The sequence below is a fragment of the Schistocerca americana genome, chromosome 5 (genome assembly GCF_021461395.2).
Source record: "Schistocerca americana isolate TAMUIC-IGC-003095 chromosome 5, iqSchAmer2.1, whole genome shotgun sequence".
In the NCBI taxonomy this organism is placed as follows: domain Eukaryota; kingdom Metazoa; phylum Arthropoda; class Insecta; order Orthoptera; family Acrididae; genus Schistocerca; species Schistocerca americana.
This window is the reverse complement of record NC_060123.1, coordinates 28254188-28271860: the sequence shown is the minus strand read 5'-3', so window position 1 is coordinate 28271860 and position 17673 is coordinate 28254188. Positions and strand designations below refer to the sequence as shown.

The 17673-nt window shown below is 45.0% G+C and overlaps 1 protein-coding gene and 1 pseudogene across 1 annotated transcript in view; both read right to left on the bottom strand.

Moving 5' to 3' along the window:
* Nucleotides 1–17673, bottom strand: part of LOC124616737 (tensin) — a 517648-nt gene that overhangs the window by 323321 nt on the left and 176654 nt on the right. The window lies entirely within an intron of this gene.
* LOC124617259 lies at nucleotides 8160–8295 on the bottom strand (annotated as a pseudogene).

Here is a 17673-nt window from a genome sequence, read left to right as displayed (position 1 = left end):
TCTACTTTTATGTCACTCATTCTAACAGCTGTTCTGGTTTCGAATTCTGGAATATTTACTTCGTCTTCTTTCGTGAAGGAATTACGGAAAACTGTATTTAGTAACTCCCCTTTAGTGGCACCATCATCAGTAAAATTTCCATCGCTACTGCGCAGTGACGGTATTGACTGTTTTTTGTCACTGGTGTACTCTACATACGCCCAGAATCTCCTTGGGTTTTCTATCACATTTTGAGACAATGTTTCATTGTGGAAACTATTAAAAGCATCTCGCATTGACGTCCGCACTAGATTTCGAGCTTCCGTGAAACTTAGTCAGTCTTCGGGATTTTGCGTTCTTCTGATTTTGGCATGCTTTTTTCGTTGCTTCTGCAACGTCAGATCTGCCTCTCTGGTCTTTACGTTTCCTAAAGCCAAACTGATCTTTATCTAAGAGATCCTCAATAATACGATAACGTGAATCAGTAAAAATAGATGCGTCCACTGAACAGTGTCAACAACTACTAAAACCGTCTCAAATAACGCACCTTGCATCGACTTAACCGTTGACGACAAAGGTAAGTGGTGTGCCGAGGAACAGGACTCGAAGTCTCCCAGTGCGCATTAAACAGAAGGGACATCTCTTACATTATTCATGACGTAGTGATGGACGACTACTGCTTATTAAACTGATGCTTACTATCAATTACAAGGAAAGACTGACCACGAGACCCGTGTTTCTAATGTGAAGCAGTTAGGACGGTATCCATAAAAAATGAATCTTGTCGTTCTAATTATTTTGTCTCTGGAAACGTGGTCAACGTGTTCCATCATCGCGAGTTCCTCGCGGCGCACTTAGGCGTTTAGAAAGGAGAATAAGGCCGCAGACCGAAGGGCTGTGGGCCATCCAAGTGTTGGACGTTATCCAATGTAAATTACACCTCCTAATACGGTGGCCACGGTGCATAAAAATGTGCGCGGTCGGCTATCTGCATACGTGGCTCTCGAATACTGATGCCACGCGGCTACCGTGAAAGGCTCCCAGGCGACACATCTTCACGCGACGGGGCAGGAATTTTAAAAACCGTTCATTTTCCGTGAAAAAGCTTCGGAAGGAAGGCTTATTTGTAAAGTAAAAGCGAACACTGCATTTAAATTTAATGTTAAGACCCAAAACACAGACTTGGAGAGCAAGAAACATGTTGCGCCTGGTGACAGCATGATGCAACCTGCGACACGCTGCAGTACTTGCGGTTGCCTCTGCAGCTAGGGACTAGCGTATCTTGGAGACGCCATTCCAGACAAATCTTGTTCATCGTTTTCTTCTCCTCCTTTGCCTTTCTTCCGTTTCTTCTAGTAACTATGCCGGCCAGATATCTCTCTCGACGCCCCCCCCCCACCCCCGGTCAAAGGGCTTCCACATTCACCATTCCCCTATGATCGGGTGGTAATTCATGTTTCCGTGGCTATTCTTCCCTCAGGTTCAAGTAGAGCAGAAGACTGCAGTCAACTTATCCCCGACCTTTTCTAATGGCGACTAACGTATATGAAGAGGGAGGGCTGAGATGTTACGTACATTTGTGCGTCCCCTGGGTAACGGTATATAAACGCCTGCTGATTCTTCTACTCCAGAAATACCGAGATCTCAAGGTCAACGGTTATTTTTCTGTAATGATAAGCGTGAATACAGTGCCACCTGAGGCAAGTCTTCGCTGGCGGTCACACAGTAAAAATATACATATACTGTTACAGCATTCAATTCGACGTCAGGTTAATGAGGTTTCTTAACACTCAAAACATTAAATTACACGCCCGTACACACTGTGCACGCTTGCAGGTCACTGGATAGGTCAGAACTGACCTTTATACCATACGTTCAAGATGAATTACGTATTCGAGCATTAAATAAAACCATTGCGCTCAAATTCTCGTGTACAGAACGTGATGGTCAATAGGTTGAGATCGTACAGCAAAGTAATTTGAACGATGACGAATATTTCGTCACGGAGTAAGTAAAACTGTGTGGCAGGCAGGTAATCAAACATGAAAACTTAAAACTAGCGGACAATGCTCTTATCGATTGAGCTATCCAGGCATGAATTACGAGTGCCTTTAAAATTAAAAATTTTACTTCCACCAGTACCTCTCTAGTACATTCCAAACTTGTCATGAATAGTTTGCCGCACTAGCACTCCTAGGGTAGGTTTCAGGTTCGAGTCCCGGTCGTGTACACAGTTTTTACCTTCTAAGCGGAGCACACACTGCTGAAGTGTGAAAGACTTCAGAGAAACTGCAGGTTTCGACATCGGTTCAGCAACTGACAACTAAATTATTGCCTTTCATCCCAGCCTAGACCTAGGGCTACGCCACAGGTCAGTATGTCAGAATTACGATTCTTTTGCTTCGTTAGTTCGCATCCAAACTGTCATTCTTCAACCTAATCTAGACCTCGGGCACCACATTCCAAGAACGAAACGTAGATGCAAGGAAAAATTGGTAGATTTCTGTCCTCTTTCAATTTGCTCGTATATGACATTACACGTCACACCGTCATTACGTCACGAGACGAATCGGACATCCAGCACTGGTGCATTAGATTTATAACCCACCAGCACCTTGTTGTACAAACTTCACGAATCTGAAAAACGTCAGTGCGTTCGTCGCCACAAAAGTGCAAACGAACTTCTCCTTCTCCATGACAACGCTAGCCCTCACAAAAGTATGCGCACCCGAGAGAAGCTCACAAAACTTTGTTTGCCCGTTCTTCCTAGTCCATCCTACAGCCCGGGTTTCAGACCTTCCGACTTCCATCTTTTTGAGCTAACGAAGGAAGCACTCCGCGGTAAGCAGTACGTGCATGAAGAGGAGATGATTGATGCACCAAGACGTTGACCTCGATCTTGAACAGTAGAGCGGTACTATGAGGGCATCCCAGTGAGGTACGGTAAGACCATCCCACTGAACGGAGATTGTGTCGAAAAACAGGGTTTAGTAGCTAAAAGAGTGAGGAATAGTGTGGTGTATTGCAATCCTGAAAACAACCAACCTGCTTTCAGAAAAAAACTATGTTGCAATACTTATTGAAAGTCCTTTGTAGATTATAGTACTTCAATTGACCGTCATTGACAGTAATACCGGATGGTTATAATTAATGTTTCCTTATTTAACACGTTATAACGCGGAAACTAATTACCGTACGAGCACCAAACTTGGTAGTATTAATGTACAGAGTATCGGGTGCGTGATTGCCATGCGTCACAGCGCCACCGTCCAGTTCCAACTATGGCCACCAAGTGGCGTGATCAGTTATTATGATTCACAGTCACACACACCTCACCAATAGCAGTGCGCCTGTTGACGTGTCAACAAGAGCAAGGACAAAAGAAGCAGGTGAAGGTTTGTTATCAAAACAACAGTAATGCTGCAGCTGCACTTCGAGAATATAGCCGGCTGGAATGATTACGGAAGAGTCCTCCTTCTTCTCCTGCCGCGGGAACGTGATGAAGTTCGAATCAACTGGTGAATTGGAAGTGGCTCCGAGAAGAGGCTTGCGACCGGTTGATGGTTGATGAAATCGCTGTTGCTATCGCAGACAACGCTGCGCGAAATTCCCGATCGTCAGGCAGTGCGCGTGCTGTGTCACGACAGTTGAATATCCCGTGGTACACCGTACGAAAGGTGCTTCGAACCATTCTCAAATGGTATCTGTACAAGATCTATATCTTACAGCGGCGTGCACCATAGGACGCGCAATGAAGTTTTAACTCCACTTTCTCGCAAGATTGAAGTTGACGAGGGCTGGCCCTGGACCATCCTATGGACAGACGAAGCTCATTTTTCCCTGAAGGGTGAGGTGAACACACAGAATTACCGAGTGTGCGGGTCTTCACCTCCAGTCACTGTGCATGAAGTTACTCTGTATGGTGAACGTGTCACCGTATGGTGTGGCTTCACGGCTACGTTCACCATTGGCCCATTCTTTTTTGAACAGGTTGGCGCTCAAGGACGAGAGACGTGCAGTGTGACTGGACAGCGTTACTGCGATATGCTTCGCCATTATGTCACATCCGCCCTACAGGAGAGAGACGCATTCAACTCAACAGTTGTCATGCAAATGGTGCTCTCCACCGCACATCGCTCGCAAAGTTCACCTGTTTCTCCAAAACACATTTGGAAACGATCGAATTATCAGCCTTTCATTTCCAAATGCTTGGCCGGCACCATCACCTGACCTCACTCCCTGTGATCTCTGGTTGTGGGGCTGCCTGAAGGACAGAGTTTACAAGGGGAACATTCCTGCGCTTTCAAACTCTTCTGGACACTGATAGGCGCCGTATTCAGCCCCTTCTGTAGCAGAAATAGTACAGGTATGTAATGGTATGGTGTACTGTAGCAGCGCATTCAAAGTGTTTCAACTTCACTGAATGCGCATTATATGTCTTCCCCATGTCCTTGACATTGATGCTACCGAGATTGGTAGTTGTATAGTAATTAGTTTCCGTGTTGTAACGAGTTAAATAGCAAAAGTTTAATTATGACCACCCGGTATACTGAAATGCATAAATGTATAGTCAGAAAATAATATCGAGATTGCAAAATTACATGACGTGATGGTTATGAGGCACTGTGTCATAATGTTACACTACTGGCCATTAAAACTGCTACACCAAGAAGAAACGCAGTTGATAAACGGCTATTCATTGGACAAATATATTATGCTAGAACTGAGATGTCATTACATTTTCACGCAATTTCGGTGCATAGATCCTCAGAAATCAGTACCCAGAATAACCACCTGTGGCCATAATAACGGCCTTGATACTGCTCGGCATTGAGTCAAACAGAGCTTGCATGGCGTATACAGGTACAGCTGCCCATGCAGCTTCAACACTATACCACAGTTCATCAAGAGCAGTGACTGGCGTATTGTGACGGCCACCATTGACCAGACTTTTCAGTTGGTGAGAGATCTGGAGAATGTGCTGGCCAGGGCAGCAATCGAACATTTTCTGTATCCAGAAAGGCCCGTACAGGACCTGTAACATCCGGTCGTGCATTATCCTGCTGACATGTAGGGTTTCGCAGGGATCGAATGAAGGGTAGAGCCACGGGTCGTAACACATCTGAAATGTAACGTCCACTGTTGAAAGTGCCGTCAATGCGAACAAGAGGTGACCGAGACGTGTAAACAATGGCAACCCATACCATAACGCCGGGTGATACGCGAGTATGGCGATGATGGATACACGCTTCCAATGTGCATTCACCGCGATGTCGCCAAACATGGATGCGACCATCATGATGCTGTAGACAGAACCTGGATTCATCCGAAAAAATGACGTTTTGCCATTTGTGCAACCAGATTCGTCGTTGAGTACACCATCGCAGGCGCTCATGTCTGTGATGCAGCGTCAAGAGTAACCGCAGCCATGGTCTCCAAGCTGATAGTCCATGCTGCTGCAAACGTCGTCGAACTGTTCGTGCAGATGGTTGTTGTCTTGCAAACGTCCCCATCTGTTGACTCAGGGATCGAGACGTGGCTGCACGATCCGTTACAGCCATGCGGATAACATGTCTGTCATCTCGACTGCTAGTGATACGTGCCGTCGTGATGCAGCACGGCGTTCCGTATTACCCTCCTTAACCCACTGATTCCATATTCTGCTAACAGTCACTGGATCTCGACCAATGCAAGCAGCCATGTCGCGATAGGATAAACCGCAATCGCGATAGGCTACAATCCCACCTTTATCAAAGTCGGAAACGTGATGGTACGCATTTCTCATCCTTATTCGAGGCATCACAACAACGTGTCACCGGGCAACGCCGGTCAACTGCTGTTTGTGTATGAGAAATCGGTTGGAAACTTTCACATGTCAGCACATTGTAGGTGTCGCCACCGGCGCCAACCTTGTGTGAATGCTCTGAAAAGCTAATCGTTTGCATATCACAGCATCTTGTTCCTGTAGGTTAAATTTCGCGTCTGTAGCACGTCATCTTCGTGGTGTAGCAAGTAGTGTATAAACTGACCCGATTATTTGCAGTAAGTAAAATGTTACTGTCATTTGCGTGTTAACGCAGATGTGAAACAGCCTTCGGTTGTGTTCTGTGGTACGTGGGCGCGGGAATGAGCTCCGACTGCGCCGACAGGTCCCGCCATCAGAGGAGCAGACTGGGGCTGTCGCAGCCGGCCGTCAGCGGCACACGCCCCCCCACCCCCGCTTCTGTTTATCGCCGCACGCGCCGCCTGTCGGCGGACAATCCGTCCGCACAGTAGCTCGTCGCTGATGCGGGCGCCCTCACGCCGCCGTCCGTCATTTCGACACCGGCTATTCCTGGCCCCCGGTGCGTCAGCCACTCTGCAGAGTTGCTCCGCTTCTCCTGTTTTTCTGACCTAATTTCCTCTCTCTCTCCTGCCCTCTCTCTCTCTCTCTCTCTACCTCACCCTGCTCTCTTCCAGCCTTAACGGCGCTCCTTTCGCGCAATCCTTCTCTTCTGCCGATCTTTCTGCGTCCTTCACGGCGGCTTCCCCGACCTCTCGTGCTCGATCACCCGTTCCGGTTGCGCTCCGTTCCTAAGACCACGGACCGCTTTTTCCACAAGTGGTACAGAACAAAAAGAGCATTTTTCTCTGCGGGAAATGAAGCGACGTGACAGATGAGCTAGTCGTGGTCTTGGGACAGCAGCGATGCGTCGCTAGGAAGAGCTTACGGGTGCAGACCCCATGTGGGTTTGGATCTCGGTTTCAAGCTTGCTTAGAGCACTTTGTAGTTCTTAAGAGAAATAATTTTGGACAGTAGGCCGTTTCTTTTATTTAAAATCAAATTCAAATGGCCTTGAGCACTATGGGACTTTACATCTGAGGTCATCAGTCCCCTAGAACTTAGAACTACTTAAACCTAACTAACCTAAGGACATCACACACATCCATGCCCGAGGCAGGATTCGAACCTGCGACCGTAGAAGCAGCGCGGTTCCGAACTGAAGCGCCTAGAACCGCTCGGCTACAGTGGCCGACAAGAACGGGGACAGCTTGCTTAGAAGAAGTCTTGTGTACGCTGTTCTTCTGCCTCAGCAAATTGTATGAAATGAATACTAGTGTAAAATTAGTCCACCAGAGTTACTTTTTTATGTTTAAATTACTGCCACTGCTTTCGATCAATGGCTCATCCGCAAACGGTATACAGATACAATCAAGCTATAGTAAGTACGTATGTCTGTACATATGAGTTTATAATTTTTGGTTGTATTAAATTTTTTTATTTACGTTAAATATTATTTTTCAAATAAGATCTACTTTTCTTTTTTCATATTGTTGCACGATTGTTATATTATAAATGCATGTGTTGAACTTGAATCTTTGTTGAAAATCGATTTATGTTTTTTGTTTTAAGTTCTGTTTGATAGACGGCCGGAGTAGCCGAGCGGTTCTAGGCGCTACAGTCTGGAATCGCGCGACCGCTGCGGTCGCAGGTTCGAATCCTGCCCTGGGCATGGATGTGTGTATTGTCCTTAGGTTAGTTAGGTTTAATTAGTTCTAAGTTCTAGGGGACTGATGACCTCAGAAGTTAAGTCCCATAGTGCTGAGAGCCATTTGACCCTTTTTTTTTTGTTTGTTAGTTGACGATGTTATTCGCATTTTTTGCCAAACGCGAGTGAATTTTATATCCTCCAAGACGCCCATGTAGCTTCCTTCCTCGGCTCGATGAACAGTTGAAAGATTAGTGGTTATGTCTACTATCGACTGTCGATTTTCTGGAAGATGTATATTAGTGGGGGAGTGATTGTTTCTGCTTTTGTTTATATGTTCTTTGTATCTGGAAGTAAATTTTGGTCTTACTTGTCCGATGTAAAAACATGCCAAACACAATTCAGAACGAAAACAGTCATAAATTTTACATGTAATGTAAATAGACTTCCATCAAAGACATAAATTTAATAGCGAACCCCATAGATGGGTTGACTATTTTTCTGACACATGCATCGACAATATAAAAACCATTCACAAATATGATAAAAAAGATCATATTTGAAAGATAACATTTAAGATCGTATACGATAAGTAAACAAATTATAACATAACCATAAACTATGAATTCATTTGCGCAGACATATAGATATATGTATTTATAATAACTTGGTGGTATCTACACACCGTTTGAGGATGAGCCAAGGTTTGAAATCAGTAGCACTAAATTAAATATAAAAAAAGCAGCTCTGGTGGATTAATAACTATAAACCCATTCAATGGTCCCCTCCACGGAAATCTTTAGTAAAATGCGAAAGATTTATTCTTCTTCAATGGAAGCCAATAGTATGCAGTCCATACAACAATACATATGAAAATCTTATGTAAAATTAAAAAAGGACAAGCTATTTGCAGGGTTTCTCACGATATAATACATTAAAATAGGCCAGCGTGACGCGTGAAATGGAGACACGCATGCTGTGGCCTACGTGCTAAAAAACAGACATATAGAGATGTGTACGTAAGTAGGGTGATGCAATGGTCAGCAATGAATCGGCCTTCTGAAGGACCGAAGTTCAAATTCCCGCTTGGCCACCAAAGCTAAACGGCTAAACGGTTCCTTTGGAAAGGAGACTGTCGATCTGATCCCAATCATCCCCATCTGAAGTTGGGCTCTGGTTTTGATGACCTGATCGTCAACGTGGCGTTCAAACCTCTCACTCCCTCCTACACACGTCTCTCTTTCTCTCCCTCTACCTGCGTCTCTATGTGGCTTCAAAACACAGTAACTTGTTATTTTTTATCATTAATATATAATGCTTATTTACAATATGGATGCGACTTCAAAACAACTGTAAAGTGATGAACTATCTAGCCTAGTAGCCAACTACCATTAAAACACTGAAGTGCTATTTGAAACGCAGTTTATAAACACAATTTCGTAAGCGTTTACAAGTCGCCACATGATTTTCATATAATTTTTTCTTTATTTCTCATTTTTGTAAAGAGCCACTTCCTAACTATTGTGAATAATAACTGACCCACCTGGATAACACAGTGCATAGGATGTCTCACTGTCAGAGCGCCAGTCAGTAAGTTAATCACCACTTCGTCCTTATGTCCTCTGTTAACTCATGTTTAGTTAGATACTTGTACGAGGGTCGTTCAATAAGTAATGCAACCATTTTTTTCTCGGCTAATTTCGGTTGAAAAAATGCGTAATTTGTTGTTTGACATCGTGGAATATTACCGCTCCAGTCCCTATAGTTGCATGAAGTTCCGAGAGGTGAAGGCGCTTTGAAAATGGCGTCTGTAACCGGAGGTGTGTTCCAAGCAGAGAGCTGTCATTGAGTTTCTTTTGGCGAAAAACCAGAGCATCGCAGCTATGCAAAGGCGCTTGCAGACCTGGCAGTGAACAAAAGCACGGTGAGTCGTTGAGCGTGGCGTGTGTCATTATCGCAACGAGGTCGCGAAAACCCGTCCGATCCCTCGCGTGCCGGCCGGCCACACACACCTGTGACTCGTGTTGACACGTGCGGACACTCATTCGAGGTGATCGACGGATCACACCAAGGCCCTTCGCTGCTCAACTGGACATCTCTGCTGCTAGTGCGGACACACTCGTCCACCAAGTGGGGTAATCACAGGTATGTCACCGCTAGTGTCCTCACCACCAATCAGATCATAAAAAGCAACGAAGGATCACCTGTGAGCAATCTCTTGCGCGTTACCAGGCTGATCGTGACATTTTCTTGTAAAACATCGTCACAGGTGACGAAGCGTGGTTCATCACTTCGAACTAGAAACGAAACGGCAATCCATGGAGTGAACCGCGCCACCTCTCCCCCGGAGAGGGCCACAACCTCAGCCGGTTAAGTGATGGCGACGGTGTTCCAGGTCTCTGAAGGGACTGTTCCGGTGCAGCTCTATGCTACCCTCAGGAAACGACTTCAGCGTGCTATTCGCGACAAAAATGCAAATGAACTTCTCCTTTACCTTGGCAAAGCAAGGCCTCACGCAAGTTTGTACACCCGAGAGGAGCTCACAAAAGTTCAGTGGACTGTCCTTCCACCTGTTTGGCTCAATGATGGATGCAATGCGCTGGAAACAGTACGTGGACGATGGCGAGGTTATTGACGGAGCGAGACGTTGGCTCCGACACCGGCCAGTGCAGTGGTACCACGAGGGCATCATGGCCCTCCCACGAAGGTGGGGTAAGACCATCGCATTGGACGGAGATTATGCTGAAAGAAGGCGGTTTGTAGGCGAAAGAGTGGGGAATAATTTAGTGTACTGGAATCCTGAGTATAGCCAACATACCTTCAAAATAAAATGCGTTGCATTACTTATTGAACACTCCTGGTAACTTGAAACAATATGAATGATGGAACTGGTACGGAAGGACACTCTTCCCTCCCCCAAAAAAATCCTCTCTACCTCACCCTCTCTTCACTCTCTTTCTCTCTCATATATTGTTGTGGTCTTCAGTCCTGAGACTGGTTTGATGCAGCTCTCCATGCTACTCTATCCTGTGCAAGCTTCTTCATCTCCCAGTACCTACTGCAACCTACATCCTTCTGAATCTGCTTAGTGTATTCATCTCTTCGTCTCCCTCTACGATTTTTAGCCTCCGCGGTGCCCTCCAATATTAAATTGTTGATCCCTTGATGCCTCAGAACATGTCCTACCAACCGATCCCTTCTTCTAGTCAAGTTGTGCGACAAACTCCTCCCCAATTCTATTCAGTACCTCCTCATTAGTTATGTGATCTACCCGTCTAATCTTCAGCATTCTTCTGTAGCACCACATTTCGAAAGCTTCTATTCTCTTCTTGTCCAAACTATTTATCGTCCATGTTTCACTTCCATACATGGCTACACTCCATACAAATACTTTCAGAAACGACTTCCTGACACTTAAATCCATACTCGATGTTAACAAATTTCTCTTCTTCAGAAACGCTTCCCTTGCCATAGCCAGTCTATATTTTATATCGTCTCTACTTCGACCATCATCAGTTATTTTGCTCCCCAAATAGCAAAACTCCTTTACTACTTTAAGTGTCTCATTTCCTGATCTAATTCCCTCAGCATAGGTTAAAGTTAGATATAGTGGGAATTAGCGAAGTTCGGTGGCATATATATGTGAGGGGTGGATTTTGACGGGAAGTGAGGCAGAAAAGAATGGAGGACGAGGTGTGTGGGGGTGTGGTTGTGGGGAGGAACTTTTGATATTTAGCTAGCAATACACTATACTTGCGTAGACTGGTAAACTAATGGAGAGTCACTACATAAAATTTAAAATAAAAGGTTGCCATGCACAACGTGAATAAAAGAAGGTGCGAATCGATACATCCTGAGGCATACAGGAATTGTCGACTTGATGTAGGTGCGAAGTTTGAGTGGTTAAAATCGCAGAGGCAGACCACGGCGTGATTACAGTAAGCAGGGTGAAATGGATATAGGTTGCATAGATACACAGGTATGAAAAGCTTTGTATGGGATACGGTAGTGTGATGAATTGCATTAGGTCTTCGCAGTGAAGACCACTACCACAACATTAATGGGGGTGATTTAAAAATACGCAATTTCTGGAAAAACTATTAAATGTCTTCATTTTATCCATTGTTTTTCAGTGTTTCGTCTGCGACTGTTTTACTTTCGTAAAATGAAGAACAAACCGCCTTCAGTCACAAGTTGCGTTTATTTACTGCTCTATGCATTTCGAGCCCTGGAGGCTAATCTTCAGGTGCTTTTTAGTGATTTACATCAGGTTTTTTTAGTTGTTTGCCTGTTGATATTACATTTTTGTGTTATCACATGGTATATTGTAGATATAATGCTGTTAAACTTATATCTACAATATACCATGTGGTAACACAAAAATGTAATATCAACAGGCAAACAACTAAAAAAACCTGATCTAAATCACTAAAAAGCACCTGAAGATGAGCCTCCAGGGCTCGAAATGCATATTGCAGTAAATAAACGCAACTTGTGACTGAAGGCGGTTTGTTCTTCATTTTATTAAATGTCTTTTAAAAGGTATGATCTGTTCGCTTTATCGAAGTGTTTCCGGTTGATAATGACAGACGTCATCTTGTAAGGATCGATGGGAAAGAACTCATCTCAGACTGAAGGAAGAGACACGAAAGCTGTAAAGAGAGGAAGAGGTCACTTGGTCGTGCAGGAGGAGGAAGCGGTTGGCAGCGAGACGAGGAAATTCCGGCGGAGAGCGGAGGATGGTGGTTAGAGGCGGGTCTCGGGTCTCGCCCGAGGCGGGGGCGTTAATGGCGGCCGGGCCTGCATAATGCCTCCCCAGGGGCGCGGCTGCCGGCCGGCCGTGGCTCCATTAGGCCCTGCAGTCTGTCTGGTCCGGCGCAGCTCTGCTCGGAGCGCGGGTCGCTCGCGAGTCCCCGAGGAGCCGTAGTCGCGGGCCAAATCAGACGCACGACCTAGAGCTCCGAGTAAATATCACTTCAGCGTCGCACTAATCTTTCCTCCTGTGTTCCTCTGACCAAGAGAGATTCGTCGCTCTTCATCTTTACTGAGAGAACAGTACCCTAGACACTGGTAATGTAGCGTGCGACTTCGTAAGCAACAGTAAGGAGAGGAGAGCTACACAGTGGTACAGCAGTCGTGGGAAAGCTGGACAGGTGCAGATAAGATAAGCGAACAAGCTAAGCACTGTAAACAGAAGATTTGCTAAATGTGCATTTCTCCAAGTAAATAAAGGCTCCTTACAAATAATGCAGTAAGAAAGAGAGTCCCGCTGTCTCAATGTCAAGAAGGATGAAACACGAATGAAGGTGCCATAACACAATGGGGCAAGTGGAATGAGCAGCTGCCACTGGCCGTCCTACACTATGTGATCAAAAGTATCCGGACACCTGGCTGAAAATGACTTACAAGTTCGTGGCGCCCTCCAACGGTAATGCTGGAATTCAATATTGTGTTGGCCCACCCTTAGCCTTGATGACATCGTCCACTCTCGAAGGCATACGTTTAATCAGGTGCTGGAAGGTTTCTTTGGGAATGGCAGTCCATTCTTCACGGAGTGCTGCACTGAGGAGAGGTATCGATGTCGGTCGGTGAGGCCTGCCACGAAGTCGGCGTTCCAAAACATCCCAAAGGTGTTCTGTAGCATTCAGATCAGGACTCTGTGCAGGCCAGTCCATTACAGGGATGTTGTTGTCGTGTAACCACACCACCACAGGCTGTGCATTATGAACAGGTGCTCGATCGTGTTGAAAGATGCAATCACCATCCCCGAAATGCTTTTCCATAGTGGGAAGCAAGAAGGTGCTTAAAACATCAATGTAGGCCTGTGCTGTGATAGTGCCACGCTAAACAACAAGGGGTCCAAGCCCCCTCCATGAAGAACGTGACCAAACCAGAACACCACCGCCTCCGAATTTTATTTTTGGCACTACACCCGCTGGCAGATTACGTTCACAGGGCATTCGCCATACCCACACCCTGCCATTTCATCGCCACATTGTGCATCGTGATTCATCACTCCACACAACGTTTCTCCACTGTTCAATCGTCCAATGTTTACGCTCCTTACACCAAGCGAGGCGTCGCTTGGCATTTACCGGCGTGATGTGTGGCGTATGAGCAGCCCCTCGATCATGAAATCCAAGTTTTCTGATCTCCCGCCCAACTGACATAGTACTTGCAGTGGATCGTGATGCAGTTTGTAATTCCCGTGTGATGGTCTGGATAGATGTCTACCTGTTACACATTACGACGCTCTTCAACTGTCGGCGGTCTGTGTCAGTCAACAGACGAGGTCGGCCTTTACGCTTTTGTGCTGTACGTGTCCCTTCACGTTTCCACTTCACTGTCACATCGGAAAAGTGGACCTAGGGATGTTTAGGAGAGTGGAAAACTCGCGTACAGACGTATGACACAAGTGACAGCCAATCACCTGACCACGTTCGAAGTCCTTGAGTTCCGCGGAGAGCCCCATTCTGCTCTCTCGATGTCTAATGACTACTGATGTCGCTAATATAGAGTACCTGGCAGAAGGTGGCAGCACAATGCACCTAATGAGAAAAACGTATGTTTTTGTGGGTGTCCGCATACTTTTGATCACATAGTGTATGTTGTTGTGGCAGAGGGCACTCGTAGCACAGAGCCGCTGGAGGCGTGGCCCATTGGGTCCGCCGGCTCCCACATAACAACTGTCATTGTCTAATGGTAACTTGCTACTCTGTTACCAACCTTGAGAGGTTGTGGGGTGGTATCAATATGTGATACCACAGTTAATAACTGGCTATAGAAGAAACAGATGCTAGAGACTCATCTGGGAGTGATGGCATGCTGAAAATTAAAAACCAAGCGGCCACACGAGTATAGGACAAAAAAAGCTCGAAAACACAAGTGACGGTGCTGGCGACTTGTTATCAAAGTAGGATATACAGGGTGTCCCAGGACGAATGGTCAATACTTACGTGTATGACAGAAACGATCATTGGTAGCAAAACAATTCATATGGACTTATGCTGTATTCTGAATTGTTTCTGTGGCAGAATGCATTTAATGTACATTGTTATTTATTTTCCGTATTATTGAATACATTCTTAGGTTTACACATGTACACATAAACGACAGTTAGTAAACATTACAACATGCGTTTTACAAATTATCAATTGAAAATACGTATTCTTGACACATTAATCTCTACGCACTGTCGTACATATCACACTGCAGCGTTGTACAGTTCACAATAATTGGTCGAATATCCTATCGTCATCTTCAGTGCATTTGCGAAATCTTGGGAGAATATGTTGTGTTACTTGTCTCATTACCTCTGCAAGCTCCCTAATGACGACAGCAGCGTCCATAATGCGACCAGACAATTCATCTCGCGTATTCACCTTCCGTCTGAAATTCTCAGATGATGTCCAACCCCCCCCCCCCCCCCCCCCCCACACACACACACTCACACACAAATCGGATGGTGTAAGGTCTCTTGATTTTGGTGGCAAATTAATTTTACTACCATGACCATTCCCAACAATTACGATAAGTGCGACTGAAATGTTCACTCACATGTCTGGTAAAATGTGGGGTAGTTCTGTCATGCTAGAAGTGCGTTGCTAGAAACACTTCCAGACATGTCTAAGCTGATCATCGTCGCGCAATTCGAGCGGGACTCACCACTGAAGGAAATGTACCCCAGTGAGTGACATTACAGGCCGAAGACGTGTCTAGACAGGTCCCGCACAGCAGCGGGATGCTTACCTTACTGTCGCCCGACAGGAACTCCTTTGGTTATCATCTGCGGCACCCTTAAAACACAGTGGTACGTTGATGATATTCTACGACATGTTTTTTTGCACTCCGTGGCAAGTCACCCGCGCTTACATTTCAGCAAGACAATGCCCGCCCGCACATAGCGAGACTTTCTACTGCTTGTCTTCGCCATATCTCTCCACAATTGAGAACATTTGGAGCTCTATGGGCAGCTCTCTCCAACCATATCGGTATGCTAACGATCTTAGGCACCAGTAGGACAGAATTTGGCACGATATCCTCAAGAAGACGTACAACAACTCTCTGAATTAATGCCAAGCCGAACAGCCGCTTGCGTAAAGGACAGAGTTGGACCAACGCGTTACTGTCGGGCTCAATTTATAAAGCTCTTTCTCTTGACTAAATTATCAAATTTTTCTGAGGTTGTAGCTGTTTGTTTGTACATGTACATCATATTTACCGATTTCCGCCCCATTCGGACAATACCTTCATGGTGCGTACATATGTGTATAGGGTAATTCCGTAATATGACAGACTTTCATGGCTGATGGAGAAGTGTAAATATATCAATCTGAGGCAAGGGACTCTGGTTCGGAAACGACGGAGTCGAAAGTTTTAAGAGAAAATCGTTCTGATACCTCTGACATTGGAAACAGAGACACACTAGCACGGTTCCCGTAACACATTCTACTTGTTATTGGTCAGCGCTTGTTGTTCAGGCATAATGGAGCACCAGCTCACTTTTGGCTGAGGGTTCGTTAAGAACTGGACCAGAAATTCCCTGAAAAGTGAATAGGCAGAGGAGGTCCTGTTTGGTGGCCAGAACGTCCATCTGATCGCACCCCGCTTGATTTCCTCATGTGCAGCCATGTGAAAAGTCTTTCTGTACGTCTGACGAGGCTGAAAGGGATCTAGTGGCAAGAATTCTCACTGCGTGAGGCACTGCTCAGATGACACGGCGCATATTAGAAGGGATACGACAGAGCTTGTGCGACGATGCCACGCCTGAACTGACGCTGGGGCATACCATTTTGATCGACTGTTGTAAATTTAGTAGTTCGTGAAACTTGTCCAGGTAAATGGATATCATTACTACTGTGGGATTTTCGGTTTCACTGGCACCGAATTACTTGTGCCGTTACTAACCCATCAACAGGGGAAATTGTCTAGGGTGTTGGGGAGTGTTCATCGGGAATTCTGTACCTCGTGAGCAGGATTCAGAAGTTGGGGTCCTTAGTTTGATTCAGAACTTCATTCGATTTCGCTTATACGTATCTTTCGAGTCGGTCTTCTCCGGACTAGGGTCCTTTACCTCTTAGTGATACTTTTATTTTTGTCCATCACCTCTCAAAGTTTTTAACGTCATCGCGGAATTACACTGTAAAGCAAACACACGCACTCATGCCAAATAACTTCAGTTTTCTGATGGCGATGAGTTTACTGTATTCGGTCAGAATTTAGGAAAACGTAATATAAAATAAAGTTTCTATATGAATTATATGCTGGAATTCCACATCGAAGAACCTCAAAACAAGCGAAAAAAAATCCTAAATGGGAACAGAAGAGTAGCGGGAACAGATAGCAGTGCCTAGGGTCGTTAACGTCGTGTAGAATTTAAGGATGATTTAGAAGAATTGTTGAATGGAACTGACAACCTACTACATACATAATTAGGCTTAAAGAAAAATAACGCTTTGTTGAAAGCATTAAACAGTAGTAGAAAGCTGAACAGCAACTTGCCAAACACCAGAATTGTGTACGGCACTGTAGCAGAACTAGTGAAAGGATTGTTGCACCTAAGAAGCGTAAGAAAACTAGGTGTAGCTAGCAGTGAAGTCATCAGAAGCAAATCGATGTAGGCGAAGAACACTTTCTTGAAGAAAATAGCTCTATCGGTGTAATTAATTATTAATGAATTAGTTTATGAGGCACAGAGGAAATAGTACGGGAGCGAAATGTGGACATGGGACAGCTGGAGACGGAGGAATGGAAACGTGATGGTACAGAAATAGGAACAAAAGTTGAGTGGAAAATAAAGTATGAAACGAGAAGTTGTAGAGAGAATAAGTGAGGAAAGAAATTTACAGAGAGGCTCCACCAGAAGTAAGAAAAGATCAATTAGACATCCATGACTATACCCTTTCCGACCCTCTGACCACAATTGTGCACATTAAATTTTACAGTGTCGTAGCTGCAACAGAAGTATTTTTTCCAAATGGAAACCTGAGGTAAATATTTGTGAGTGTTAAACCCTTTCATCATGAGCAAGTGCTGCCATCTGTTGGGCATCACTATGAAAATATCAGCAAATCAGTGTGGCAGTGCGCAGCAACTCGTGACCATCAGAATACGTGGATGTGGTTGGTTCGCTATATTCCACTGTATAACTGAATATTGTTATTGTCATTTTGCATGGTAATTATTGAATGAATATTTTACTACTTATTAACTTAGAGAACATTTC